Source organism: Corvus kubaryi, unplaced genomic scaffold (genome assembly GCF_017639235.1).
Source record: "Corvus kubaryi isolate FWS band 111438036 unplaced genomic scaffold, C.kubaryi_AGA036_p1.0 37391, whole genome shotgun sequence".
In the NCBI taxonomy this organism is placed as follows: domain Eukaryota; kingdom Metazoa; phylum Chordata; class Aves; order Passeriformes; family Corvidae; genus Corvus; species Corvus kubaryi.
This window is the reverse complement of record NW_024581130.1, coordinates 6841027-6868723: the sequence shown is the minus strand read 5'-3', so window position 1 is coordinate 6868723 and position 27697 is coordinate 6841027. Positions and strand designations below refer to the sequence as shown.

General features: G+C 48.7%; 1 protein-coding gene across 5 annotated transcripts in view; it reads left to right on the top strand.

Moving 5' to 3' along the window:
* The window catches only part of BCL9 (BCL9 transcription coactivator), a 58163-nt gene that overhangs the window by 610 nt on the left and 29856 nt on the right, over positions 1-27697 (top strand). For 2 of the 5 annotated variants that reach the window (XM_042038131.1, XM_042038126.1), the window contains exon 2: positions 26252-26432. The exons of 1 other annotated variant lie outside the window; for it this stretch is intronic. The gene's annotated coding sequence lies outside the window, so the exon portion shown is untranslated. Of the gene's footprint in view, positions 1-26189; positions 26433-27535; positions 27617-27697 lie in introns of those variants that run through there. 2 more of the 5 variants (XM_042038127.1, XM_042038129.1) reach the window with 2 other exon arrangements.

Here is a 27697-nt window from a genome sequence, read left to right as displayed (position 1 = left end):
CGGCGGCGGAAAGTTTTGCGGCGGCCGTGGCCGCGGCGCCGTGCCTCAGTTTCCCCCCGTCTCGGTTTGCCCCCGGCGGCGAGGCGCGGGGAGGGACCGCGCCGGCCGGGGGGGATCCCGGGAGCGGGCGCGGAAGGGACAAAAAGCGCCTTCCACCTGTTGGCTTCTGTCCCGGTGGCTTTTATGGGGGTGGCGGGCCGAGGAAGGGCCGGGGGGAGAGCCCGGGGCGGCCGCCGGCCCCGCTGCCCCGCGCCAGGGAGAAGCCCCGCGGGGGAGGGTGGAAGCCGGGGTCTTTTGTCAGCCCTCCATCCCGCTGCCTCCGGAGGCAGGCAGATCGCCGCGGGGATGGGAGACGTTTTTCCCTCCTGGATGTCGGGAGATTAGATGAGATGTATTTACAGTTGCCGTTTATCAGCAAGTAAATATCGAGCTCGGCGTGAGAGCAGCAATATGAAGCCTGCTTGCTTGCTCTCTTGCCGGAGGTTTGTAGCTGTTATCCTACTGTTGGTGAGGTGATAATGTGCAAGAGCCAAAAAAAAAAAAAAAAAACCCCAAAAAAACAACAAACCAACCCCCAAAAAAAGGCAAAGGGGAGAGAATCCCTGCTCCTCACACCCGGGCTTATCACAGTATCGGTACTGGGTTTGGTTAAATTTGGAGGGATAATTTTTCCTTTTGCCATGAGACACAGAAAGCCTCCTGAAATGCTAGGTGCATCCTCACGAGGTCTTTTAAGTTTGTCGTGTGCCATCATTCAGGTTTCATTGATTCTAGTTGTTTTGTTAAAAAATAACCTACAAGAATCTGAGCTGCACAAATGTTCGTCATCCTAATGTCCTGACACAACCTATGCGAGGCAGGAGCTGGAAGAGGGGGAGAGAGTGAGGATATGTGCTTTCCCAGTCAAGGCTGGGAGGAGAGCATCATGTGTTGAAGAATATGAGCAAGAATGGGAGATGGGGGAGGGAGTCTAAATTGTCCTGAGACCCTATTCAATCCAGCAAGGAAGATGGAGGATCTTGCTGCTGCAAAAAAATGTACGGCAGAAATCTCAGCCAGCTTCTCTCTGACTTGTTACCTCCCTTCAAAAAAATAAATAAATAAGCAGAAAAAGAATCAAAGCAAAACCCTGTGATTTGCTGTAACGTTTTCCATGATACCTTTATCCCACATGCCTTACAGTCAGTCCAGTGATGGAGGTATGTGAGAAGCAGGGAGAGAGACTCTGAGGTTTATCGTCACAGGAGGGGGAGAAGTATCAGATCATGTTTGAAAGGAGACTTGTCAGGCAATGAGGTAGGGAGGAAAAATGCCTGTTCTAGGCAGCTGGACCTGGGGAGAAGAAGGAGGCGGCTCCAGCACCTACGGTTCTGAAGCTGGGTGGAAAATCTGTGGAGAGGGGATGTAGACAGATGGGGGAGCGGGCAGGAAGGATGTCTAAGGAAGACCTTGGACCGTCTCCTTGGAGGGCTTTAAAAAGAGGGGAGATTTTGAACTGAATCAGGGCACGAGCAAGGCTAAAGCACAGCTAAGCTAAGTGTGATGTAGCAGGACTTCTCAGTATGGAAGAACACAGAGGTTGAGTTTTCTGACTTGGTGGAGTTTGGGGCATTTGGTAAGGGGAAGAGATTTTTGTAGCCGGGGTGATTGTGACTTGTGCAAGGATTGCAGCTGAGAGGATTGAGGAGAGAGCATGTGGCTTGCCTTTTGCATAGGTGGCTTCTCTGGTAGAGGGGCCTTCTGTTAAAATGTCTGTAAATTTCTGTTAATTTTGCTGGACTCTGTCAATAGCAAGGAGAAAATCAACTGTCCCTTGTGAAAGTAAGTGTGGGGATGAAATAAAGCTTTACCACTTTACTGATGTTTCCATGCACCCAGCACCTCCACACACATGGAAACAGCAAGTTTGTGCAAACACACCTGCTTGTGTCGCACATCCTTCCTCTTGAGGGCCAACACGCTCACGTTGTGAGCATGGTTCCTGCACAGACATGGCCCAGCTCTTGTGTTTTCCTCAGTTTACAGAATAGCTTATTCCATCAGCCTGGTAGCAGTAGTATTTGACAGCTGACTTTGTGTTAGCACAAACTGCATGTGAGGTGGCTGAGGCTTGAAACCAGTATGTGACATGTTTTAGCTTTTCCACTCATGGCAGCATTCCCATGATGGAGCAGGGACACACCACAGGCATTTCACATGCACAAATAAAGTGTTACACACATGCAGATGCAGAGGACAGGTCTCAGGTCAAATGTACTTCAAGTCACTCTCTTTGAGAAGAAGCTGAAGCAGCACCAGCTCGTTGCAGGCAGAGCTCACACGCTGCTCCCACACACGCAGATCACACGCATGCACGCTACACCTCTCCTCTCCAGGATCACCTGTTTGAATTCCAGCTGGGCTGGCAGCACTGGGAAGTTTTGCACCCTCCTGGATGGGGATTTGATGGCCTTTCTTTTCCAGCTTGGCACTGGACGGGCTTGAGCCACAAAAGCTTAACAACAGGGAACACTAATGAGCCCCTGCTTGGCATGCTGAGAAGAAAGGCCAAGGGCTGAGTGGGCATAAAAACAGTGGCATGGAGCCCCTTGGCCAGAGTCTGAGCCTTGGAATGAAGGCTGGGGAGGGAGCAGAGCCTCTGGAGTCGGGAACAAGACGGCAGCACTGCAGCAAAGGCACGAGAGGAGACCATGTTGGGGGGAGGAGAGCAGGCTGCTGTTTCCACATCATCTGAAAACTCAACCTGCTGTCAGGACAGAAGGAAGGCTTGTGCATATTTTATGTCACTTTTCTCCTTCTAGGACAAGCTGCTGATCTGATCAGCTATGCACTTTAAAATCCTTGACACGCCAATCAGCAAGTATGACTCGAGGCCAATAACCAGCCTTGGCCTCCTGCCTCCGCTCCTTTGTGGACATCCCATGCCGCCCTTCCCCGGAGAACGTGTGCACAATTAAACCCTGCACAGCGTTCCTCAACTACGGCATGGGATGTGACGAGCTGCATGGAGACGGGGACAGAAAATGGCAACGTGTCAGGGCTGGGGGGGTGGAGGCGGGGAGGGGAGTTGGCCATTTCTTCTGCTGTTTGCTGATGTCTGGAAGGAGACTAAGTGGGTAAATTGGTTTTCCTTTGAACTGGTGGTGTGTTGTTCCAGTCAGCTGCTCTTTCTTCAGAGGTCTTCAGTGGCAGCTCAAGAGTTGGTGGGGCTGGCAGTAAACAAAATGTATTTCACTCCTTCAGCCTGAATTTTGCTGGGGGCTGTCAGACAAGAGGATTTCTCCTCAGCAGTTAGTTATTCAGTGCTGCTTCTGCATGGCAGAGCCACTTGAGCCACTGACATTGCTTCTGCCCACTGGAGATGGGATGCACTAAGGATGCAGGCACTGAGGATGCAGGCAACCCAGGCACTTTAGTTTTGACAACAGTCTCTCACACACAAACATGTAACTCCTGTGTCCCATAAGCCAACTCACTGCCCTGCACACCATTTTGGGACACGTGGGGAAGCAAATGTTTTTGCTATGTGATGCAGAGTTATGACCCTAACTGACTTAACATTGGCCCTGCTTTATCCTTCATTTGTCCTGCTTGAGAAATGGCCATCGGACAAAGAGGTCTCACAGAACTCAAGATCCTGGCACTGATCTGATGGGCAGCCTTAGGGAAATTGCCTTAAAGCTTGTGTGGACCTTCTTGCTGCAGTCTGTGAGATGGGGTAATGCTTGCCCACCTCCCAGGTAGGAGCAGCAGCCCAAGGGTTGTGTGTGCCTGTGCAGACACCACGGCGGGCTCACACGCCAGCCCATGGACAAAGCGTGTGGTTTTGCACCGAGCGTGACTCATGCGACGATAAATTTTGCTCGAAGTATGCGCACACTCGGTGCTCTGTTGGACAGTGAATTCTGTTTTGTCCTTCCAGCAGAAAACAGCACAACTTGCCAGTGACATGGACTGGACATGTATTCCCATAACAACAATATTATAAACATATGGTAAACCTGGTGTAACAACTGCTGTCCGTGTCTCCACGCAGAACAAGGAGCCGGTTAACAAAAACTTGAGGCTGTCTGAGGCTGTATCTCCCCAGACTGTGATCTCATCAGCTTTCCCAAGCTAACCTCAACCTGGTCACTGCTTGGATTGTAAGCTTGGGATGGGTGGGGGGGTGAGAGCAGTTAGCAGGAATGGCTATTCGTGATTCAGACCACTTCCCTGTGACTCAGAACTGAACTATCCCTCGGTAGAGTATTTGGGGATAGTACTCTTCAGATGTTGAACATCAGTCTAGTTCTTAGAAGTTCTGCAGTACCCGGGCTTGCTTGCTTGCACAACTGGGTTTTTCCTCAGCATCTTTTGTGAAAACAAAACCCTAAAAACTACTTCTGACTATTAAAGACGCCATGGTAATTTTTGCCAAAAGAAGAAGGGGGAGTGGTCTTAGCCCTGGGCACTTTGCCAGATTCGAGCTCAGGAAATTGCAGTCTATCTAGGTAAAACTCCCCATAGTTTAAATGAAAAAAAAAAAAAGTATTCATCTCTTACTGTCTTAAAGGGTAAGCACTGTGTTCTCTGGAGCCTTAAACAGACAGTACATTCCGGCTGGAGAGGTGGTTACAGTTGCTTGCTGGGAGAAGATTTTTTTTATGCAAAAACTGGGGCTTTTTTTGCATTTTTGGGATGCTTCTAATCGCAAAATGCTGTATACATTTTAGGTTATTGCAAAGCTTGAATGAATATGTGGCTCAACATACAAATGCAAGGAAATATGCTGGTGTGGCGTTTGCCCAGGGAGCAGGCGCAGCCAGCAAATACACATCTTTTCTGTGGCAGAAAAATAAGGACCAGTTTTTTAGTCTTGCGCCTGTGCATCTGAGGGCTGGATTTTGTATGTTTAGCAGCAACTGCTTTTGTAAGCTGCTGCTAAGGCACGTAGCTGGCTGTGTGCAATTGCAGTGATAGAATGTGAAAATGCAACTACACACAGACCTGTAATCTTGCATGCAAAATACTGCTGGTCTAGTTCTCCAGGTACCAAAAAATGGTCTGAGATTGTACTTGCCTTTCCATTTAACTGTGCTCACCTGCATTTTTCAGGTGACAGCTGTGTGTATGGAGTGCTGAATGATTATCCTTTCTATTTTTGCTCCAAGAAGAAGGAAATTAAATCTTTACTAGTGATCATGGCAGTGCACGTGTTGTGATAAGTCCAGGATGGAGGTGGCTGGGGGGTTGCAATGAAAATTCCGTAATGCTTTGAAATCCTGGGAAAATGCATGGGTGGAGAAGGAGAGCAGAGTGAGCTTCTGTTCCCCCTACAGATGAGGAGTATTGAACTGCTGAGTTTGTCAGTGCTGTCAGGATCTGGCCTTGCCTTCTGCCAAACCCAGTACTTCCAGGGCCCTCCAGAACAGAATGTGCATTTGGGCACAGGTGGATGCAGGGCTGAATATCCACGCTGGGAAGGCTGTCCTTGGATATTCCAGCCCAGGACCCCCAAAGTGTGAAACAGGTCTTCTCCTCCTCATTCAGTGATGTGTCTCAGCCCTGCCCCGGTGAGATGCAGGCAGATGGTGGGGGCGGGGGGGACACACACAGGAGAACAGCTCACTTTCTCTTGTGCTTCACTCTCCAGCTTCTCTGGTGACAGTGATAACAAAGGGCTGCTCAGCCTTAGGTGATATGGATCTCTCTCAACCCACTAAACTTGAGTCCTGCAGGCTTCTCACTAGCCCTTGGGGCTTGGGTGTCATTGTACCCTCCCATCCTGGGGTGGTCTGGGACAGTACCCCTGGGGACTGAAGGCTGAACTTTCTCCATGAGTTTTGGAAGCATGGATTTCTTCTTACTGAAGCCTGTGATTTTATTTTGAGGTTATTTCTTGCCATCCTGGGTCCTTGACTGCAATCACTTCCATTTTGCATGCTGCTCTTTGTAATTGAATCTATCGATGTATATTTAATCCACTTGGCACCGTGGCTGGTAACTAGGCACTGCTTCCCAGCCTTCTGTCACTTGTTTTCACAATTACTGCCTGAAGTTGGGGTGGCCTGTCGCTCAGCTCTTTGCCCAGTTGCTAGACTGCCTGGGAAGACCTGTGCTTGACAGTCAGGTCCACAGCTGGTACAGCTCCCATCCTTCCATCTGGATGCCAGCCAGGTGTGTAGGACTTGGGTCATAGAAGCTAAGCCTGTTGGGTTTAATTCTCCTCTCTGCCACTGATTTGCTTTGTGTGATCACAGGCAAGTCCTTTAACCTCAGATGGCCTCAGCTGGGTTATCTACTTCAGAAAGGTGTTGTAATGCTTAATTATTGCCAGCTCTTCAGAAACCCATGGTGGGAAAAAACTGCATTTTATTCAGAAATATTGCTGACCTCCCTGGCCTTTCTAAGCCACCTCGGTGGTGCTAGGAGATATTATTTTTCCAACCTCAATAATGTTTCTTCAATTTTTCATCTGTACATTCTCCCACTCTCTCAGCTGCATGTAAAAATGCCAAGCTGTCTGAAGTCATGGAAATATTTTTATAAACTTGACAGCCATGGCAAACATTCCTCCTTGGCAATAAACAAACAAGGTGCACAACCTGCCATTAACATCAATTTATAGCAGAGAGACCTTCGTCACTCATTGATGAGGGAATTCTAGACAATTCTTGTGCTAGCACGCCATAAAGTAGTGCTGTCTGAGATTAGGAAAATGTTGGATCCTTTGGGTTCCTGTGTGCAGGGAGTAACTGGGAAGCTCTGTTTGCCCAAGTGCGTGCAGGAGTTCAAGCAGGCACCAGGTATTTGGTTTATTCAAGGCTCTTACAAATGGTGTTTGGCTTGGGTGTACGTGTGCTTGGGGGCTTGGTGTTTGTTTGTCAAACAACAAAAAGCTTGTTGTCCATAGTGGCAGCTGAGACCCAAAGGTAGTACAAATTAAACTGGATAAATTTTAGACACCCAAAAAAAGAGCTGCAAACAAAAGACATCAGTGAGCACTGCAGGAGCAGAGCCCCCGTCGTGCAGCCTCCTGTGCACCCCCCTTCCATTTTCCTTGCAGCTGGCTGTGGGCTGGTGGGGTTGGCAAGTACCGGAACCCACACTGCAACATCTTCTCCCCGTGGGCACTTCCCCACGTAAGCACTCAGACAGCGCTCGTTTTGGTGTGTTCTAGGTTAATTTACTCTGAATACATCTAAACACACATCTCCAGGGACGTTGGTGATGCTGGCAAAAAAACCCAGGTCCCCCTCTTTTTCTTACATTACTTTGGGTTATCTCTCGCTCTTCTAGCAGGCTCTCTTCCTACCATCTTTGAGTAGTGGATTCTCTGTGGTGTGCTCAGGAGAGAGAAGTCTAGACTGTTCTTCACCTGTGTCTTTGATGGAAAACTCATAGGGAGCTAAGCCTCTTTCTACCACCTCACTCATTCACTGCCTCTCTGTCTCTGTGCCGTAGTTCCTCCCTTCTTCAAATGAGGATGCCAAGTCTTCACTCTGCTTCCACAAAACCTTTGAAAACTAAGGAGAAAAACATGCAGGGCATTTGTCTTCCCTCTCCAGGAAATCATAAATCCCTCCCCTCTCCCCTCACCCCTCTCCCTTCTCCTTTCCACCTTTTTTCCTCTCTCCTCTCTTCTCTCTCCTTTTCCTCTCATTTTAAGAGTTGTTATTATTATATTCTGTCCCTTTAGGTCTCCTCTACTTCCACTGCTCTTGCAATCTGTCTCTCTCTGCTGTTTCCATATCCCCTTCTATTTGCAGCTCTCTTCCTTCTGTTCATGTCATTTTCTTCTCTCACCCTGTATCTTCTACCCTCCCCCACTATTCATGCGCCGCACACTCCTATCTCTTCCCTCTAGTTTATCCTCCAAATTCCTCCCTTATGTGTGTGTCTCCACGGTGGACCCCTTTTTGTTGTTGCCGGCTGCCTGTCCCTGCGGCCTGGCTGCCTGGAAGCTGCCAGAGGGGTGGGCTGGCCAGGCCTGAGGGAGAAGGACAGGGCATGGGATCAGCTGGACAGCCCCCTGCTGCAGCCGTGGCCAGCCCGGCAGGATGGGGGTTGCCCTCTGAGGGAGCAAGGTGAGACTCCCTCCATGTGTGTGCTGCCGGCTCTGGATGGAGCTGCCTGGAGTCTCGTTCTGAGCTGCAGCACAGTTGTCACTTTAATGTCTGAGTACTTTGTTTCTGCCTGGAAGCTTGATGAAGTCTCCAGTCTCAAATGTTGTTTCCTGACGTCACCTTACCTCCTTGGACATGACCTTGTGGCTTACTCTGGTCTTGACCTATTGTCTTGTTCCCATTCCCCTGACTTCCCTCTGGCTCTAGACACTCTGTCCTGAAAACATGGATTGTGCTGTGTCTGGCTGTGTGTTGACATCTCTGGTTGTTGAGAGGATGACTGTCCCACTGTGCCACTTCCAGCTGAGTTCAGGACCCCATGCTGTGCCAGGGAAAGCCATGATGGAGGAGGCAGAGGATGAGCACCAAAGGTTTGGGAAGCCCTCTGCATCTTGATGGAGAGTTACATTGAGCCCACAAGGCAGTACCCAACAGGTCAGGACAGCTGTGCTATGTTCCTGGCAGACCTGTGCTTAGTGTCCTGCTGTTGGAAGAGGACAGGATCAACAGGGTCACTGCAGTAGGGAGAACCCCTCTCCCATCTGCCTGAGAGAGCCACCTGATCCCACAAGGAGGCTGTCCCGCTATCTGATGTGGGATAGAGTTTCCTCCAAGTCAGCCAGAGTGGTTGCGGTGTATTTAACCACCTCTCTTCAGGGACAGGATTTTGGCTGTAAGGATCATGTCCAGCAGCAGCAATTGAAAAGTGGTGGTTTTTTTATATCCCCTCATGGATTCTGTTTTCTTCCCACATAGGGAACATGTGGCATGGAGAAGTCCCTTTCTCAGGGCAGGGAGAGGTGGCTGCATCTAGGCTGATGGGAGAGACAGCCAAATCAGGGCTCATGAGGTGTTCCTGACAGCAAGGCACAAAGAGATCAAGCAGATGGCCTTGTGCTGAAGTTCATCCAGTGTCCTACAGGACAGGGCATGGTGACTTTTTGGCCTCCAGTGGAGTTTAGCTCTATTCCTGGGTAGCACCACATTTCCCCCTGCCAGATGTCACTCAGTCCCAGGCTCATTAACGTCAGTGAGCCTCAGCTCCCCTGACCAGACAGTTCCTGACTTCTCCCTTCTGTCTCTGCAACACTCCGACCCTTCCTTAGCAAGATGATCTCCCTCATGCTCCATGCGAGGTGCTGTGCACCTTTTCCCGTTTTTCCCACAGCCGTTTTTCTCCCTCTCCATACCTGCTTCACCTGTTTTACCTGCTTTTTCTCTCCTGCTCTGCCTCTGGGCTAGGTCTCTCTCCAGACTCTGTCTAAAACCCTCTGCCTCATTTGCCTTCCCATCTGGCTTCCTTGTCTCTCTGGTCATGCCGTGAGCTGTCAGCACCCAGGGGAGGACCATTGCAAGAGCAGGGCAGAGACTGGAGCATGTCAGGGAGAGCAGAGCAGGAAGGCAGATTCCTAAACCAGGGTCCATCATTTGCTGGTGCCTTTGGCCTCTGCCAGGTATGTGCTCTTAGCTACATGGCAGAAGTCCCCTTTTCCCAGAAGTGTGATTTTCCCGTTGCTTCTACTTCACTATTGGCAAGCTCCTGAAAGGTTAATGAAGTCATTCACTGCAAAAGGAAAAAGCACATCTTCCCATGTTTTGCATAAATTAATCTTGGAGATTATGGAGCAGCCGGTGCACAGGCCACAGGATATGCAGCTATGTCCTTGAATCTTGTCACCCAAAATGCAGCTCTGGGAGTATCACATAGGTGATACTGTCCACTCCAGTCCCTGATATCAGCTTAGGCTAAAATGTAGGTAAAAAGCTGTGGCCTCCTCAGTCATCTTTATTCATGTTTCATTGTGAAACAGGGACTGGGGAGGAGGTACCCAGGAATGCCCACAAGCCCTTCCTCCCATTGCGGTGGATCCTTGTTTCCCACAGATCCTCTTTAGAAAATGCCCTGTATCAGGTTTCATTCCCCCTGGATTTTTTTTCTGCCTGAGAAGTATGCAGAAAATCATTCAATTGGTTTTGAACCACATGAGTGGGAGCAGGAACCAACCCCAGAAGATAAGTGTTCTGACCTTTACCGCACTCAGATAACAGAAAATAATAGCAAATAAATGCATCTCGTTTCTAAACCTCAGACTTAGGGATATGTCCCTGCCTTATTCAACAAGAGCCTGAGCCCCTGGGAGGGCTGAGGTTACGAACCTGGTAGCTGCCTGCAGTAAGCAGCAGCCCCTTTGCTTTCCTTTAGTAAATGAAGCTGGAACCAGTCCAGATATTCAGGATGTCAGGGGACAGGGCCAACATCCCCACACTCCTGCCATCTTTCTGCTGGGACCCTGCATGTTTTCCCATAGCTAGTGTACTGGGAAAATGAGAATTTGTTTATTTCTTGCCTGCATGTGTTTCTTTGCACATTTTGCCTCTTGTTTTCAAATACAGGGTTGACCATTTAGGGCCATACCGGGCTGGCCACCAACTAGACCTATGCATGTATGCAGACCGTGGATAAGATTATGGGGTTTGCTCAGGAAAAAAAGTGTTAAAACCTCCAAATCAGTGAGTGTTTAAAAAAAAAGGAACCTGTCTAGAAGGAGGACATGCTGAACTGTGGCTTGCAGTGAGCTCCCCAGGTCTGGGTCTTAGGTCACTGACTCAGACTTCCATCATCTCCGCAGATGCCCCTGGGGAGGTCCATCTGAGACAGCCTCTCTCTGCAGGCCGCTGGTGACAGTAAATATTTGTACACTGCATGCTGAAGTGCTGATATGGGGCTGGAGTCCCATTGTGCAGTGTGCTGTCCAGACCCTGGAAAGAGATAGTCCCTGTCCTGAAGGACTTACTGCAATCCCAAATTAGAACATTCTTCGTGCTTTCTGTAGTGGCTGTGACTTGATGTTCCTTCAGCAGGATGTTGCTTCCCTTCCCTCCTCTGTGACGTGGGGAGATTGTTTGCTTGGTTTCTGCCATCCAAACCACCAGCAACTGAAGAGATGCCTGTATGCAGACTGTGGGGAGGATGCTGGGAGGTTTCTGGCACTCTGTCAGTGTAAAGCACCTTATTTATTAGAGTCTAATGCCCGTTTGGGATGTACTTCTGATCTAAAGCTCCTGAATTCCTCCCTTTTAACGCTAAAGAAGCCATTCAGAGGCCCCCTGGGCCCAATGTGTGCTTCTGCTGAAGACTGCCCTGATCATATATCTACCACTGTCTTGCCCAGACTTCGGGTTCAGTGGTTTTGTTTTCATTAGAAGATCTCCTCCAACTCACCTCTTCCTTCAGGGGTTCCAGCAGATACCCAAATAAATATGATATTCAGTGGGCTGTGCACGTGTTTCCACACGCTGTTGCAGTACACGGAAACGTGCATTTTCAACATGCAACCTGATACGTGCCTGGATGTTTGCATTTGTGTTGTGTGGACGCTTGCATTCGTGTCTGCCAGTGTATTTGGGCTGGAGGAGGTAGCAGCAAAGGCTCTGGCAGCTGGGAAGAAAGGAATGACAGGCTTTCTAGGGGAGGGAGGGGAGAGTTTGGTAGCTGAGATGAGGATTGGGTAACAACTGGAGGGGGAGATCAGATTTAGGATCCATGTTGCTCACTTAAGAAAATAGGAGAAGAAGCAGTACATTGTTTATTGGGGATTGTGTTATTCCTGTGCATTATTTATTAGTCTTCTGCTAATGGTACTGCATAAAGAAGTGGCACTTCTACAGAAATTTCACAGACAGCTGGAGGATCAGTTCCAGGAGGTATTGTAACCAGGTCAGGTTGGTGTAGGGAATCCTGCTGGGCTCAGTTTTGACAGGCTTTGGAAAAGAGAAGATTGTTCAGGAGGCATTTGGAGGGGAGAAGGGAGGGGGAAGTGTCTGTGACTCACCAGGGAACAATGATCGCTGTGAGGATAAAGGGGCAGGCTGGAAGAAGACCTGGAGACAATGGTGAATTCCTGGGTTCAGCGGCTTCAGGATTCCAGCCTGAAGTAGAAGAAAGCATGAGAAAATGAAGTGTTTAGAAGGAAGCTTTAGGAGTAATAAAGGCAGCTGGTGAGAGAAAGGCAGAAGTAAGGAGAAAGCAATGCTGCACCTTGAAGTGGGTCCTGTAAGGCTTGATTTTGAGGCAGGGGTTGAAAGAATGGATGTGCAGAAAGAGGTAGCCTGTGCAGTGACTGAATGAACCCTTCCTGAGTTACCTGTAGTGTCTCTTAGCACAGACATGCTGGTTTGCAGCCTCTGCAGACACAACAGGCAAAGCAGAGGTGTTGAGGTACCCAGGGACAGGAGAATGTGTAGGTTTGTGAAGTTTGGAGTGCAGACAGATGGGTGCCAGCATGGATGCCCCCAGCCAGTTCTTGGATACTGGTCCTTCCTTTCATTTGCAAGATGTCCAGTCACTTGGAGAGGTGGGACTGGTATTCTGGTAGGTGGCATTCTTCTTTCACTCAGCCATGAATCTGAAATCAGCCAATACTGGAGGAGGAAATCATGCCACTGGTGCAAACTGTCTTTGGGTGAGAAGCTAACTCATAGTCCCCAAAATACCCAGACAAAATGTAAAGGTTTTATTTTTAAGGTTTGTTTTACCCCACCACGTTCAACCATTGGGCGGGGAACACCCTCCCTACTGCTTGTGACTTGTTACCATGAGCCAAGAGCAGGTCTAAATGGAAGTTGCCTTGGTGACACTTCAACCTGAGAATCTCAGTGCTGAGCTGGTGCAGAATTTTGGGGCTGGGGGGGAGGAGGAGAAACCGCAACATAAACACAGCTTCATGGGCTGTCCTTTCTTTTTCTGCCTGCAGTATGAAGCCTACTTTGTTAGATACAGTCACACCATGAACATGGGGAGTCCTGTAGCACAGACAGTAGCTCCATCGGCGAGAGTCAGCCCCTGCCCTCAGCCATCACAGCTGGGCTACCATTACTGGTGGTGTTGGGATGCTAGTTCTAATTTTAAGCAGGATTGATGCAAATCATTCAATGAGTACCTGCAATAGTTGGTGTGTTTGAGAGTTGTTTTGGTTTTTTTTTTCAGTTATTGTTTTAACACTGCACTGAACCCTTCGACAAACCTCCTTATTGTATGCAGCAATCCTGGGGGTGTGGGTAGTGCTAAGTGCACTGAGAGCTGTAACAATAACGGTGTGAGAGTGGCCGGGAGGTTTGGAATTAACCAGGCCATGATGGGACACAATTCTGTTAATCCACTGTGTCAATTAGAATAGAAGGTGACTTGGGCCAACCAACTGAAATGCCTTCAGAGAGTGTTTCTCCACCTTGGGAGAATGTGTGATCATCTGAGACCGCGACTTGAGTTCTAGCAGGGATTATCCATTCGGAAAAGACAGTCCATTTTGGAAGTGAAGTGCTGGTGAGTCCAGGAATGATAAAATCACCCTTGGACTTTTTTTTGTGTGTGTGTGAACTCCTAGAAGTCATCTATGTTGGTATAAATGAGATCATTTGGCCTAATTAGTTCCAAGCTTAATTAGCAGTAATTATCCCAACATGGGAGTAATACTCGAGTAGGAAGTACTGAGTCCTCGATTAGATAGATCTCTAATTGGTGTTACAATATTGTAATTAAAGCATGCTTGTACGCCTCTGCCTCTGCAAGTGATTTGTTTTATGTCTGATTAAGCAGGGAGTCCGGCAGCCTCAAGGAGGCCAGGACATCACCACTGATTGAAACAGTGTATTATTCTTTGTTATAGGAAAGAAATGATGAATCACATGTACTAGGAAACACTGTGGGCCAAATTAGTCCTTTGAGTAATTGCTACTGGAGTTAGGGAAATTACAACAGGGGTAAATTTGGCCTCAAGTGTATAAGCTCTATCTGTGTATCACACAGTTAAACAAATACTCATTTGAATGTGCAGTCTGGCAATTACACCATCAGACAAATGCAAGTGAGTTAATCTGCATTTGCGATCACTGGATTGCAGGGGTGAGTTTGGCTGCTGGGTTATTAGGTTGCACATTCTGCTCAGATTTTGTGGGAGGTGTTGCCGTACGTCCCGGGATGCAGCTGGCATAGTTTCAGATTGCCACTGCTGGCTGCAGTGTCCTCTCCTTGCCGGGGTGAGACCTGGAAGGTACCGCTAGGGCCACCAGGAGCACCTGGCAACTGGAGGAGATAGACAGATAAAGAGCCCTCTTTTCTTCCAGCAGTGTTACCTTCAGTCTGGCCAGTCTGATCCTCCCTAGCAGAAGAGCCTTCAGAATATCAGGTAAACATGTTTTTTGAAGAAGTTTAAAATGAAGAGAGTGAAATGGGAACTTTCTGAAATTAGTCAGCATCAAAACACGAAAGCTTCCTATGTCTTTTTAAGAAACCACCTCCTTAGGAGTTGGCAAGTGTGCTGCTTTATTACTTATCTGTTCGCTACATGAGTGGGCGACTGTACTTCCTGATTTGGTTCTCCAACATAGAGAGATCATCAGCATAGGTCTGTAGAGGACAGTAACTCCTCGCCTACAGAAAGTAACAAATAGGAATGCATGTATCCTCTGGCTGTCACAAAGGATTTCGAAGCACATTGGAGTCATATCCGAAGTAAAACATCATCTCATTTCCATTTTAAAGCTGCAGAAACTGAGGCACAGATCAGTTACTTCTCTTGCTGCAGCTCATGGAGGTGGTGTACATGGCAGCACCCGGAATGCAGTGCAGGTCTCATCACCTTCTGCTTCACTCACAAAAACATCTTTATTTTCCTGGAGGGAGAGCCCTCCCAGAAAGAAGGAGATGACTTGAGCAAGGAAATAAAGTACACAGAATTCTGTTAAAGCAGTATTAGGGATAAGAATTTAAACACCCTGTACACGGGAATTCAAAGCAAGGTTTCCATAGCAGCGTTGCTTGGCCATATTGTATATACACTGTTTTGCATTGTGCTGGTGATGTCAAAGGCATATTCTAATATCTGTGTGTGCAATATGTCTGCATCAGAGTTGCTATGAAACTTAAGGGTGAATTACACCATGGAGGCATATTCTTGTGTGGTGTTGGGAGGAAATAACAGAACTAGGTTTTGCTAGGATTTTTCTCCAGAGATAATTTTTCTTAGAGAATTGCTGATTTGCTAGAATTGTTGCTATTTTCAGGAAAAGTTGACTCCAGTTTTGTGTTTCATCTTGGAAAAAAAAATGGAGAAAAATTTTAAAGCTGTCAGAATGAAGCATTTCAAGAAGGTAAAATGAAACCTTGCATTAAGTTCATTTAGTCATAGTTTCTAGGTAGAAATTTTGAAAACTGCTTTTTCGTGTTTTTTTTTGGTTTTTTTTTTTTTTTAACCTAATCAGAGGTAGAACAGTTATTTGAAATTTCTGAAAATCTTGAAGGAATAAAAGGCTTGTTCTTTCACACTACGTGAGCCAGAACTGTCCTGGGAGTGGCAGGTGACAAGGGAGTGACTGCATCACCCAGCACCGTGTGTGGCTGCCCTGTTGTGTGTTGCAATGGGAGCAGTGGGAGAGGTTTGCCACTGAGTACCTCTCTGACTACCTGGTAAAGGCACGTAGCAAAATATGCCTGCTCAAAAAACTGTTCCAATCTTTCACGAGGCTCAACTGTCTCTAAAAACCCCCAGTATCACCTGGATATCATAAGGTTAAGCCTTTGGACCGGGAGTGTTTTGGGTGGGAGCCACTGTTTCTCACATCGTTAAACCTCCATTCAGCAGATGATGGGATCTCTGAGGGGGAGCTGCCGCCTCTCCCTGCCCCACACTGGGGATAATGGGACCTGTCCTTCTCACCTCCCTGTGCACGGACAAAGGGAGGGCCTCCCGAGTGGCACCACAGCTCTTCCCTGTGCTCATCCGGCTCTGCCCTTCGCTTCCAGTACTTCATCCAGGCTCTGAAGCTCTCTGGGGAAGCAGGAGGGACCTTGCACCCTGAGCTGGGAAGGAGTGCTTGCATTCATGGAAAAGCCCTGTGAGTTATTTTGGCATCACTCTTCCTGCTGGCAGCAATGTTTCCTCACTGCCAGCATTCCCAAATGTTGGTGTAGCCTGTATGCCAACGTCTCCTTTCTCCCTGCCCCCTCATGTTGCAATTGCTAATTTCTGTGCCTGTGCCTGAAGAGCTGTAGTTTAGACTTGCTTTCCCATGCATTGAAGCCATTCTCGTCTAGGGAAGAAACTGCAAAAGGGGTGTGGGAGAGAGGAAAAAAGAAGAGAGCTGTTTTTTTCCCTATGTGGCAGTGACGAATGCTGGGTATTAGAGAGACAAGCTGACAAACATCTGAATGAGTGGAAGAGACTTCTAACCCAAAGGGAGGAGTTGTGGTTTAGGTTAAAGCCACAAAGGAAGTGAAGGAGGTTACCACTTTCCTGTCTGTGGGCAGGAGGTTCTCCTTGTGCTCGTTTGAAGGCTTAGCTCTAGCTCATCCTTCCCTAGGAACATACTCATCTGTGTACTTCTTGAAAGGCATTCGAGCTGGCGTCTGATCTTGGGAGTGACAAACATCCCCTTTATACTCAGAAATCAGCAGGAGCTGGGAGCTAAAGATCTGGGAATCACAGTCTAATTTATGGAGCCAGATATTTTAAAGTGTCTTGTTAAGCCATGTGTCTTGTTTGGTGCTAGATCATGTAGTGTTTTTCTCTGTGCTTCTTCCTCTTGCTGATTCCACTTGGAATTTTTGTTGTAAATATCTGTATGTACCTCCAGGGCCTGTTGGCTCCCCACAGGCCTCACTCCTCTCACGTTCCTGAATGATTGGCAAATTGTGTAGCCATCCTGCCTGGATCTAGCAGTCTAGCATGCTGATACAGGGTAGATTCCAAATGTCATTGGGTTCCTACCAACATGGCCTGTGATCAGGATTTTCCTTGATATTCTGTGCTTGCTTTACTTTTAATAGTGCAGAGGCTTCAGCTGTATGTAGTTGTAAAGTTTGTTGTCTCAGCTCTGCAGCTCCACTCTTCATGTGTGAGAAGAGAGTGAGTGGTTAACCCTGGTGTGCTGCAGAAGGCACGCTAGGAGGGAGATGAAAGAATACAGAATTGCTCTTACCAGAGTGTGAGCCTTCTCCTGAGTCAGAGGAGCACGCAAGCCGGCTGTCTTAAGCCGAGCTATCAACTGGTGACTGCACAGTTAGAACCACTGTCAGTGACAGTGACTTTAGTATGTGCTGCCAGTGCCTTCTGATTACTGTGCACTGCTGTACATGAAAAGAGCATCTGAAAGGTGCTCCCTGAAGAGCCGTTCTGTGGTCTCTAACCTTCCATTAACAGCTCACCTCAGACCCTAACCCTGGCCTTGGGATGCAGCAGAGTTATTTCATTTACCAGGTGTGAAAATCATATTTTGCCATGTGAGGATGATTGCTCTCTCAGGTGTGTTACAGCAACTGGGGTTTCTTTTTTTGTTTGTTTGGGTTTTTTAATGCTTTGTTAAAACTACAAGATATCATTAAAGATTTATATGTGGCAAATGTGTCCTTTTTTGCAGAGTGTTTCCTCTTAGAGACCTTCACGGTATTGATTTCAAGTAGATTTTCTTCTGTTTTAAAACGTTTCCTTTGCCTATGGATTTTCAGCATTACTCACTGGAGCTGTGTGCAGTACATTCCCCAGACTATACTATCAAGCCAGAGTCCCTTACTGCTGCTCTTCAGGGACCACTTCTGAAGCTGGAAAGACCATTCATTTGCTGTGTTCACTCAGTCCTGAGTAACTGTCCAGCATTACATCCTTATTACTCCAGGATGTATGCTGTCATCTAACTAAGCCATGGGTCTGCTTTCACTGTATGCCAGAGGATCCCACACCTAATCTGGCAAGAGCCTTGGGCTGGCCCCTCCTTGGACTGAGAGATGTTTGTTTGGATGTTTCTGATGTAAAGGGAAAACAGGCTGTACTACGGGGAGATGAAGAAACCGGAGCGGTAAGCAGCTGCTATTCTAAGGTCAATTGGTTTTGGTGTCAGCATTTCATTTCTCAAACTCATCCTTGTGGCCACTAGAGTGGGGAATGGGGATTTCTTTTTGGAGAGGGCAGAGGACTCAGCAGGGAGGCTGAGATCCTAGAGGAGAGAGGTACCACTGCCCTTTCAAAGAGCGGACTGATGACCACCAGCCATTTCTGTGCCCTAGGATGAGGCCCTGGGGTCCCTGCGCTGCTGGTGGCTGAAACAGCTCAGTGACAGCCAGCTCTTGGTGTGGTTCAGCCATCTTTTGGTGGATCATATCTGTAAGATGTTGAAAACTTGGATTCAGACCTTAAAGCATCTGGCTTATGGAATTTGGCTTTGTTTACTGTAGTGTTATAGCCTTAGGGCCACAGAAAGTGCAGCTTTATTGAAATCATTGGAGTTGTGCTTGCTTATGGCAGCAGGGAGCTGGGGACGCATTTTTTTGGAACGTGTTGCCAGGAGCATAAACCCTTTTCTTTGGGAGATGCTTTGTAAGGATGACTCAAGTAAATGCCCGGGAAACATTGTCCTAATGGAAACAAGACGTTTAAGTGATCAGGTCTCAGCACAACTCTTATTTCTTCCCCACACCTGTGACTTTCAGAATCCACCATCCTAAGGCTCAGTCCTTCTTCCTTCCTCATTATCATCTTAGTTTTGAACGTCATATACACCACCAAGAGCAGGAACACCATGAGGGACACATCAGTCTCTGCACATGGGGGAAATAGGAACTTGGAAGAGGAAGCCAGTTGACTTGCGTGGGATCCAGGCAGGCTGAAGTTGTGTCACTGGACAAAGCAGCAGCAATCTGTTATCAGATGCTAAAGTGGAAGGTATCTGTGCTTCAGCATTTAAATGTTTACAGGAGATTCTTGCTACACTCTTTGATGCTGGATACTCATATAAAAGCAATTACTGAAAATACAAGTGACTTCTAAGGACACTGTACACAGTATTACCTGCATTTCTTGCATGCTGGATGGACTGCTGGCATTCATTTTGTCTTGGTTTGACAGAGAGGGCAGGCAAAAGATGCAGGCAGTGTGTAGGAACAGCCCGTGTTGTAAGCAAGTCAAGGCACAGGGAGTGTCCCATCAGAGTTACCTTACCAAGGCAGGTCCCTTGTGCAGCATTGGCTCACATGTTAAATTAATGCTCTGAAATAAAAAGATATAGATGGAAAGAAGCATGCTATCCTAGGTGTCTCTCAGAACCTGCAAGGCAGCTATTGTCAGCAGATGTATTCCTGCTAGGGAATAGCCCAGCATGATTTAAAATAAGCTGGCAGATTTTGTGCTCAGATGGACTGGGAACATTCATACAGTCTGTTATTGCAGTTCGGCTGTGAGAGGCCAGCACCATTAGCAGAGAGGGACTAGCAAAATGTTTGGGCAGAAGTATGTCCAGTCGTGACATCTGTTGCTAAAGTGGTCCACCGTTTGCACCATAGAAGTGCATAAGTAAAAATGGAGAAGAACAAGAGTGAAGTGTTTATATAGCTAAGCCAAAACTCCCGAGTGCCCTCTAATAATGAAGTATCCTGGTTTTGTTGGTGTTGTCCTCCATCATCTAAGGCCTTGCAGATCTGAAAGCTGATGATTACTGTAAAAGAAAGTTAGCACCATACTAATGGTAAGCCAATGTCTAATCTAAACAGCAAGTGGGGAAATCTGCTTGTTTTCTTTGGAGGTATCTCTCTATTTTATGTAATTTTGGTACAACACCTGTAAATCAGTGACTGGTACTTTTGAAATGTATTTCTTTCATCAAAAGCTATTTGAAACAACAGGTTGCACCTATCCATTCAGTCTAAGCTCCCCTGACATTTTTAAATGACAGATAATGAAAACTGTCTTCATTATAACTCAAGTAATTTCATCAGACTGTCACCAGCAAACAATGGCAAACTAAAGACTGAGCAACCCTCAACTCTACTCTCCTAGGTAGCTGTGCTAGAGTACGTGGTGTCTTTTCTGCTTCTAGGAAATATAAGAGGTGATTTGTCAGCTGGGAAAGGTTCTGTGATGAGAGGCACTAGAGGTCAACAGGAACATGTTAAAATCTGTCTGGGAGCCAGTGGTCAGATGGCATAAAAATGGAGCACAAATGTGAGAATGATCGTGGGTGAGAGACATGGCTTATCTAACTGAGTGCTGAATTCTGCACTGCCTTCAGTTTATGAATGGATTTAAAGCATGGTGCCAAACAGACCATATTGCAGTTGTCTAATCCTTAGGTGACAGAGGCAGGCATGATTGTAGGCAGAGCTGCATCCAAGAGGACTCATCAGAACAACCCAGTCAGCCTGGCATTATTGCTACCTGATCTATGGGAATCGGTCCAGGCCCTGGATCTGAACTGCCGCAGGGAAACCTGGTTGAAGGAGCAGCTGTTGAGGTACGGCACTGGCTTATCTTCCCCTGCCTGTCTCTCCCCAGCCAACATTGCTGCAGGCTTGCCTGGGCTGAGGATCAGTCACCCAGGTCTTTCCCCCCTTGCCCCACCCCCCACTCCCCAAATTTACAGACTTAACCAAGCTACCCCCCACAGTTAGATTAAAGGGAGAGTGAGAGCAGAAGGGGCATTTCACAATAAAACGTAATTTCTACAAGATGGCCACAGTATGGGAGAGGCTGGCACCAGGGAGTGAATTATAGGGGGCCGGAGCAGAGAGAGGCTGTGGCAGAAAGAGGGTTGTTATTGGAGGACACAGGGAGCAAAGTGACGGAGATAGAGGGTGTAGAGAAATAGTTGGAAATGGCTGCAGTGGTGTGATTTGGAAGGAAAATCAGTCACTACTTCAGTCACCAGTGGCGATTAGTTTAGGGAGCTGAGTAGTAAATTACAGGCAGGTTAGAACTCCAAGAACATCCGTGACCCTGTGAAACGCTGGAGAGAGAAAAGTTGCAGTAACAGTGAGTAAGACTCAGATCTCATCTAACTGAGCATGAGTATCTCAAGGTGAAATAACAGAAGGAGAGGAGGCGGGAATATTGATTTCTGCCTCGCAAAACAGACAACAACGCCTACTTTTTCATAGCAAGAATTTAACCATTCGCTTTAATGGGCCAGTCTGCGGCACAGTGAGGGCTTGGTTTCTTTGTGCACAGTCCAGAGGGGAATTCATGCTGAAGTTGTTTTTATTTTTTGGTAGCCTTGAAGGAGAGACATGAGCAAAATGTTACCCTCAAATAACTCTGTGCTGACTGTAGGGGCAGCATGAGTGGAATCTGTCCATGTTGCTGGCCTTTTGTGCAGCAGGCGGGTACCCTGAGCAGCTGGATGCCGGAGGAGCAGCGCTGGAAGGCACAAAAAGCCCGTTATGCCAAGAGAGCTGTTGTATGTGTTGGCGACAGATGACTTCTTCTGTCTGTCTGAGGGCAGGCTTAGCCTCCTATTTATCCTGTGAGAAGGATGCTTCTAATGAGAGGTGCTTTCTTCATCTGCTCATGGCTTTCTCAGAAATGTTGCTTTGGGAATGAAATTTTGTTTGCTTGGTTTTACACCATGAAGGTGCACACATATGCCCCAGTGCTGTGGGCAGGCAGCACAGAGAACGTGCCTGTGAGGCTGTGCAAGGGGGCTTGGTGGCTTGCACCAGGCTCAGCAGGTGGCTGAAGGGAAGCAGGAGGTGAGGTTGGGAATTTTGTGAGCTGCTGCCATGTCTGTTCTCATTGATGTCAAAGATAGTCATACACATACAAAGGGAATGTAAAGTCATGACTGAGAATCCTAAAAGTCTCAAGGGTCAGACAATTCCACAGACAAATTCTCCTGGCAGCACCACAGCACTCAGTGTGTGTTAGCAGTTCCCTGTAAAGCATGGGGACAGTGTGGTGGAAGCAGTATTCCTGGGCAATCATTGGTTCTGAAGTCTCCTCTATGCCAAAATTTCCCACCTTTGTTTGGTATGAATTCATATTTTTCATGTGTTTCATGAGCATATGCTTCCCCAGATTCTGTTTACCTGATTTCCCTTCTGAATCAGTATCTGTTCTCTCCTGCTTTTTCTTCTCCCTGTTTTTTGGTTTTTTTTTTTTAATCATGGGAGATAGAGCTGAGCATTTATCACTATGGCTGCATGATATTTGCCTCATACCTGCTTACTGACTTGAGAGATGGCTTTCTAAATAGGGCAAGAGCTTCCTGCAACTGGAATGTTTAGTACATGGGATTTGTTCATCACAACAGAGTTTTTGATGTGAGATAATGTCTTCAAGTGGGGCAGATCAACTGTAAGTCTCTCTGGATGTCCAGAAGAATATTTGAACCACAGGCACTGTCCCATGTTCCAGCCCAAACCTGATTAAGGCTCAGATTGTTTGGGTGTTCATGTGAACAGGAAAACACGACATCAACTGTTTCTCTCTTTTCAGTGCAGACAGGAAAGTGAGAGCAGGGCCTTTCTTGCCCAGATGAATTTGCCATCATCTGCACACTGTTGCCTTGGGGTGATGTGCAGCCTGTGCTGGTCCGATCCATCAGCCAGTCTCCTTCCCAACTCAGCTCCGTGCCCTGTGCAGCCAGGCGGGCAGTAGTCATTGCTGTAGGTGACCTACTGGTCGTTTTTCACCAGCAGTGGGGACAGAAGTGGGGTTTGTATATGTGTGTGTTTTGGGGGCATGTGTGTGACTGTATGTGGATATTGACATTGATAAGGATAGAGAGGCATTTCCCTCCTCTGGGAGGCTGTGAAGTCCCACCCACGATGGGGTGCAGAGGGACTGTTCACCCAAAGCATGTTAAAAATGTTCTCTCGTGGTTTGCAGGACAGAGGCTCAGCAAAACTGAGGAGACTAGGGTTAATGTCTAATACTAAAAGACGCTGAACAAGAAAGAAAGCCACAACAATCTCTCCCCCTCCCCCAGGCCTGATTTCCTAATCTTTTAGGAATGATTTACAATAAATAAAAGACTTTCTGAGAGAAGGTTTTTTTTTCCAAGTTAACAATGGATGTCAAACTACCCCTCCCTGTGGTCCTTTCCCATTTCTTTCACACTGTCCAGCTTTAGACTTCATCCTGCAGGAAGATTCGTGAAGGCAACTCCCCTGTGCCCATGCAGAGAGATCACGGCGGTATGCAAACCATAATCACCTGGATTCCTTACAGAAATGGGTTGTTTCCTTTCGAGAAGGCTCATTAGAGCATGCAGCAGTGTAAAACTCAAAGCTTGTAAGAAAATGGTTTCATAGAGCCTGATCTCTCTTGTCCCACAGCTCCTCTGATCATTTACACTGGAGCACAAAAGAGGGCAAAAAAACCCCAAACCTAAGGCAAACAAACAAAGCAAAACATCCTCCTAATGGTGTGTCTTCTTCATTTCCAACTGTGATGGTGTTTTACACCCACTTTGTGCAGGTGTACACGAATGCAGGTCGGGAAGCAGTGTAGAGAGCAAAGCTCTTAGGGAGTTAGTGGAGCTTCCCTGCTGGAAGGTTATAATCGCACTGAAAGAGGGAAATCTTGCCTCGGCAGACAGGAAATATGTGATGCAATTTCAGGACAGAGTTGCTAGAGATAGAATAGCTGTAAACTGAAAAAAGAAATAAATTGTAGGGAACACTTTGCATGGCCCAAATGTGCCATATCAAAGCTAATAGAAGGGGATCCCATGACCGCAGAAGCAGCGGTGTACTGGCTACAGGGTGCATGGTGTTGGCATCCTTTACGTGCAAGGAGAAATGTGTGCCCCTGATCCTGGGTATAGGGACTGTTGGCCGATTCTCCTTACTGCTGACAGCTTTCCTTGAGGCAAGGTTTTTAAGCATTATTGACTGAAAAGGCCCAATCTGCTGTTGCATTTGAGGTGAAACTGTTTCATGTGGAACGACTGTGTGGTTGGAGAAGGCTCCACTTCAGAGAGTCGATGGTCAGGAGCAGGGTGTGACTTCAGAAGAGGGTAATGTCTCCAGCCTTCACATGCTAAGGATCCATGTCTCCACTTCATCTTCCCTCAGTCCCATCTTCAAAAGTTCCCGTTTCTCAGATATTTCCACCTCCTCCGGTTGTGCCAGTTCAGCCACTTGTGGGGATGAAATCTACATCAGAACTAGTCTGGTGTTAAGGATTTGTTCTTGTTGGTAGGGCTTTAAAAAAAAGAAAGTTGGATCGTTTAAACAGCTCACCTATGAGTGTAGCTACATAAATAGTTTAACTGGCACAAGTGAGCGGCAATAACTGAGAGAGCATGGCAGGATCCTCTAAAACTGGGTCTGCTGCAGATGGAACAGTGAAACAGAGCCACAGCCCTACACGCTCTCAATGTTATTTGCATGAGTAGCTCCATTGTGCTTCAGTGGGACTCTTACTTACACATGTAAAATTAAGTGTTTGCAGGGCCAGGCCCTTAAAGAGAATAAAAGCCACGATCAGGGTGTGCCATGCTCTGAACCATGTACAGAAAGTGTCATGCAAATGTATTTTGCTGGCTGGGCTATCTTGTCTGATCTGTCTGCTCCGAAGAGCCAGAGCTCCCGTGGCAACTTTCCTTAGGCTTGGTTTGCTCTAATGGAAGAGAGCCCTGCTTTTGAATAGACAGGCTGATCTCCTGCCCTCGCTGCAGACAGGGAGTTGTGAGGAAAGCGTACACAGTGTGGTGAGAGCTGTAATGCTTCCAAGATGTTCTTGGAATTGCCAGAGTGCTCTAAAGAGCCGGGACAGTGGGCTTCTCTGGGGCAGCTTTTATGAGCTTGGCCCAGGGAGGGCAAGGCCGCAACACAGGGGGCTGTTCTCGAGGCTGGTGGTGACGGTCCCACTATCTGGGGCTCTGCTACCTGAAATCCTGGCTTACAACCTGTCTTCGCAGCTAGGATCGTTTTGGAGCCTATTGTCAGTTCCCATGGTAAAACCCTTCAAGGACAGCCTTGGGAATTCACTGCTGTGGTGGATTCCCAAAGGTGGTGGGTGAAGTAGCAACTTAACTCTTGAGAGTGAAGCAAAGCACCTTGATCGCTTCTCTCCGGAGCCCCAAAGAGAGGAAGGAAGAGACTTAAAGCCGTTGGAGGGGAGAGGCTTGGTGTGGTTATTTGAGACCGCTGCCTGCAGAGTTGCACAGTCATTTATAACTGTTTGAAATGTGGGGGGATGGGGTCGGGGGGATGGGAGAGGAGTCGGAGGAACCACAGCATCTGCAAACTCGTAGCATTTTGTGCTTGTTTTCCCCGGTCTGACTCCTAAAGGGACAAGACAACGAAGTACTGGGTCAGAGGAGGGGGGAGAACAAAAAGGCAGTTCACTACCTCGTATTTTTTCGCTGCTGTTGCATGTGTCGGGATTGAGGCACAGGGTGGGATTTTCAGAGGTACCTTTGGAAAACGGATGCTGAGTGCCTGGCTTCCTTAGGCTCCACAGAAAAATCCCAGCCTCTACTGCCCAGGGCAAACAACTTCCTTTTAAGCAAACCACGATGGGTTCCTGGGGTAGGTGAGAGTGGGACTGGGTCTTCTGTCGGAAGCATTGTGAAGTACATTCTCTTCCTTACACCGTGCTGGGCTGCCTGGCCAGCAAGGTGGGGGATGCTTGAAGGACAGGGGGAATTGTAGGTGTTGCATTAAAAAAGACCCGCATCAATGTAAAAATGGGCAAGGTTTAAACATCAGGTAAAGGAGCTTGTGGAACCGACGGCAGCAAAGGTGGTGGTTCCAGTTCCACCGACACTTCAGCCGTAGAAGGTGCTGGCCGCGATCACTGGAAAGATGCAGGTGGGGCTGGTGCCAGTGGGTGGAAAGACTTGTCAGAGACCAGAGATTTTCACCTTCGGGTCGTGTATCCTGGGAGCTTGTAGCCCCAGGGACTTGTCAGGAAAGGGTGTCAGTGGGCTGAAAGTCTGTCCAGCGGGAACCGCTTCGGGTCTCTGGTCTGCAAATCAGAAGGGACTGAAACCCCACTGTTAAGAAGTATCTCCCTGAAGGAACAGTATCTATTTGGGGTAAGAGGTGATAATTAGCTACTGTTGCAGTGCTCAGGAAACTGTAAAGAGTTCTTTAACAGTGTTTGCAAGTGGGCAGGGACAAGGGGAGGAGAAGAGAGGGACAAAAGGAGAAAAAGGGATTGAGGGCTGAGCAAAGAGAGGAGGTGGTTTTATCTGCCAAGAGCAACGCCCAGCATGAATGTTGCGCTAAAAGGGTCTTCTTCCAAAGACTTGAGTTACTTAAAAGTGGGAGTTGGACAAGATGGGAGTTGGACAAAGAATGGGTCGTTTGAGGATAAAGGGGGAGGGAGGACACTGCATTTCTGTTCACTGATGTTGTATTGGCTAAACAGGTTATTCAGGCAGCGCGGATAAGCAAAACTGATCCGCTGACTTTCTCTGTTCGGCTGCATCGATGTGCCACCGGTGGTTTGGAAACCTCTTCCTCACAGCCACGAGATCGCCCATTTTAAGAACATTTTGTGGAGGTGAAGGAGAAGGATTAGTGGATGTTGAAAGCCGTCTTTTCTCAGAGTAAGTCTCAGACTGAATAGGGCGGGGGATTGCCACAAATCTTCAAAACTCTTCACTGCCAGTTTGAAACCAAACTACATTGATGTCTAATCCCCCAAATACGGAGTATTTGTCCAGGATGGGGCCCTTGGGCATTTTTAGGAGTTGATAGGTTGTGTCTGTTTGCCATTACTGCCTGGTCCCTCCCTGTTCAGTTCCAAGCTGCTGCTTATCCCGGCGCTTTCTCCCACCCGAAGAAAGCCCTCAGGTCACTCGGCGGGAGGGCAGTCGGGGTGCTCAGCCCCCGGGGAGGAGGGACGCGCTCCTCCTCCACAAGATCTCCCCCGCTCTCATCCCGCCTTCCTCAGAAACATGTGGAAGGGACATGTGCCAGCGGCCCGAGCCACTCCGCGACAGTCCAGCGGCTCCCCCGGGCCGTGCCACCGGGCGGGCGGGCGATTCCCGGTGCCCGCCTCGGGCGCGTGGAATCCCTCTCGCGGCGGGGCAGCGAGGCTGAGGCGGGGGTACTATGGCACCGGCAGCGGGGTGGGCCTGGGCAGGCCGGTGCCGAGGAGGGCGGGAAGGGCACCAGCTCGGGGCCGTGCGGCGCCATCCCACATCCCGTGTACAGCATCCCACATCCCCCCGGGGGACCGCGCGCAGCCCCTCAGGGGCCCCGCGCGCCGTTTCCGTTAAGGGGGTGCCGCCGTTGGGGGGGCGGGCCCCCCGCGCGCGCCGCCTCGGGGGGAGCGCGAGGGCCCCTCCCCGGCCCCACCGGGGCCGCCTCCCCTGCGGTACCGGGCGGGCATCGGGAGCACGGGGAGCCTCTTCATCGCCTCCCGGGGAACCGGGGAAGTGAGGGCGACTCTCGGCGCCTGACTCCGCGGAAGGGAGTTTGAGGTGGGGGGGGGGGGCGCGGGGGAGGCGGCCCCTTTAAGAAGAGCCCGGGGCGCGCGGTCTCTTTAAAAGGGGAGGAGGGGGCGTGGCCGCCGCGGGGTGGGGGCCGGGCTATGTTAATTAAGGGGCGGGGCCGCGAGGCCGAGGGGAGCCTGTCTCTTTAAGAGCCCGGCTGGTACCACCGTGCGGCGAAGGGGGAAGGGACGCAGTCCCCTCCCTCCGGCTGAGGAGAGGAGAGGCAGGGCGGGGGGGCCGGGCGAGACCACTGCGCGGCGCGGGGATCGAGAGGCGGTCCCGCCGCCGGCCGAGTGAGTAGCGGACGGTACCATTGCCGGGGCGGGGCGCGCGCGACGGGCGGTACCATTCCTCTCTCCGCGGGTTGCGGGACG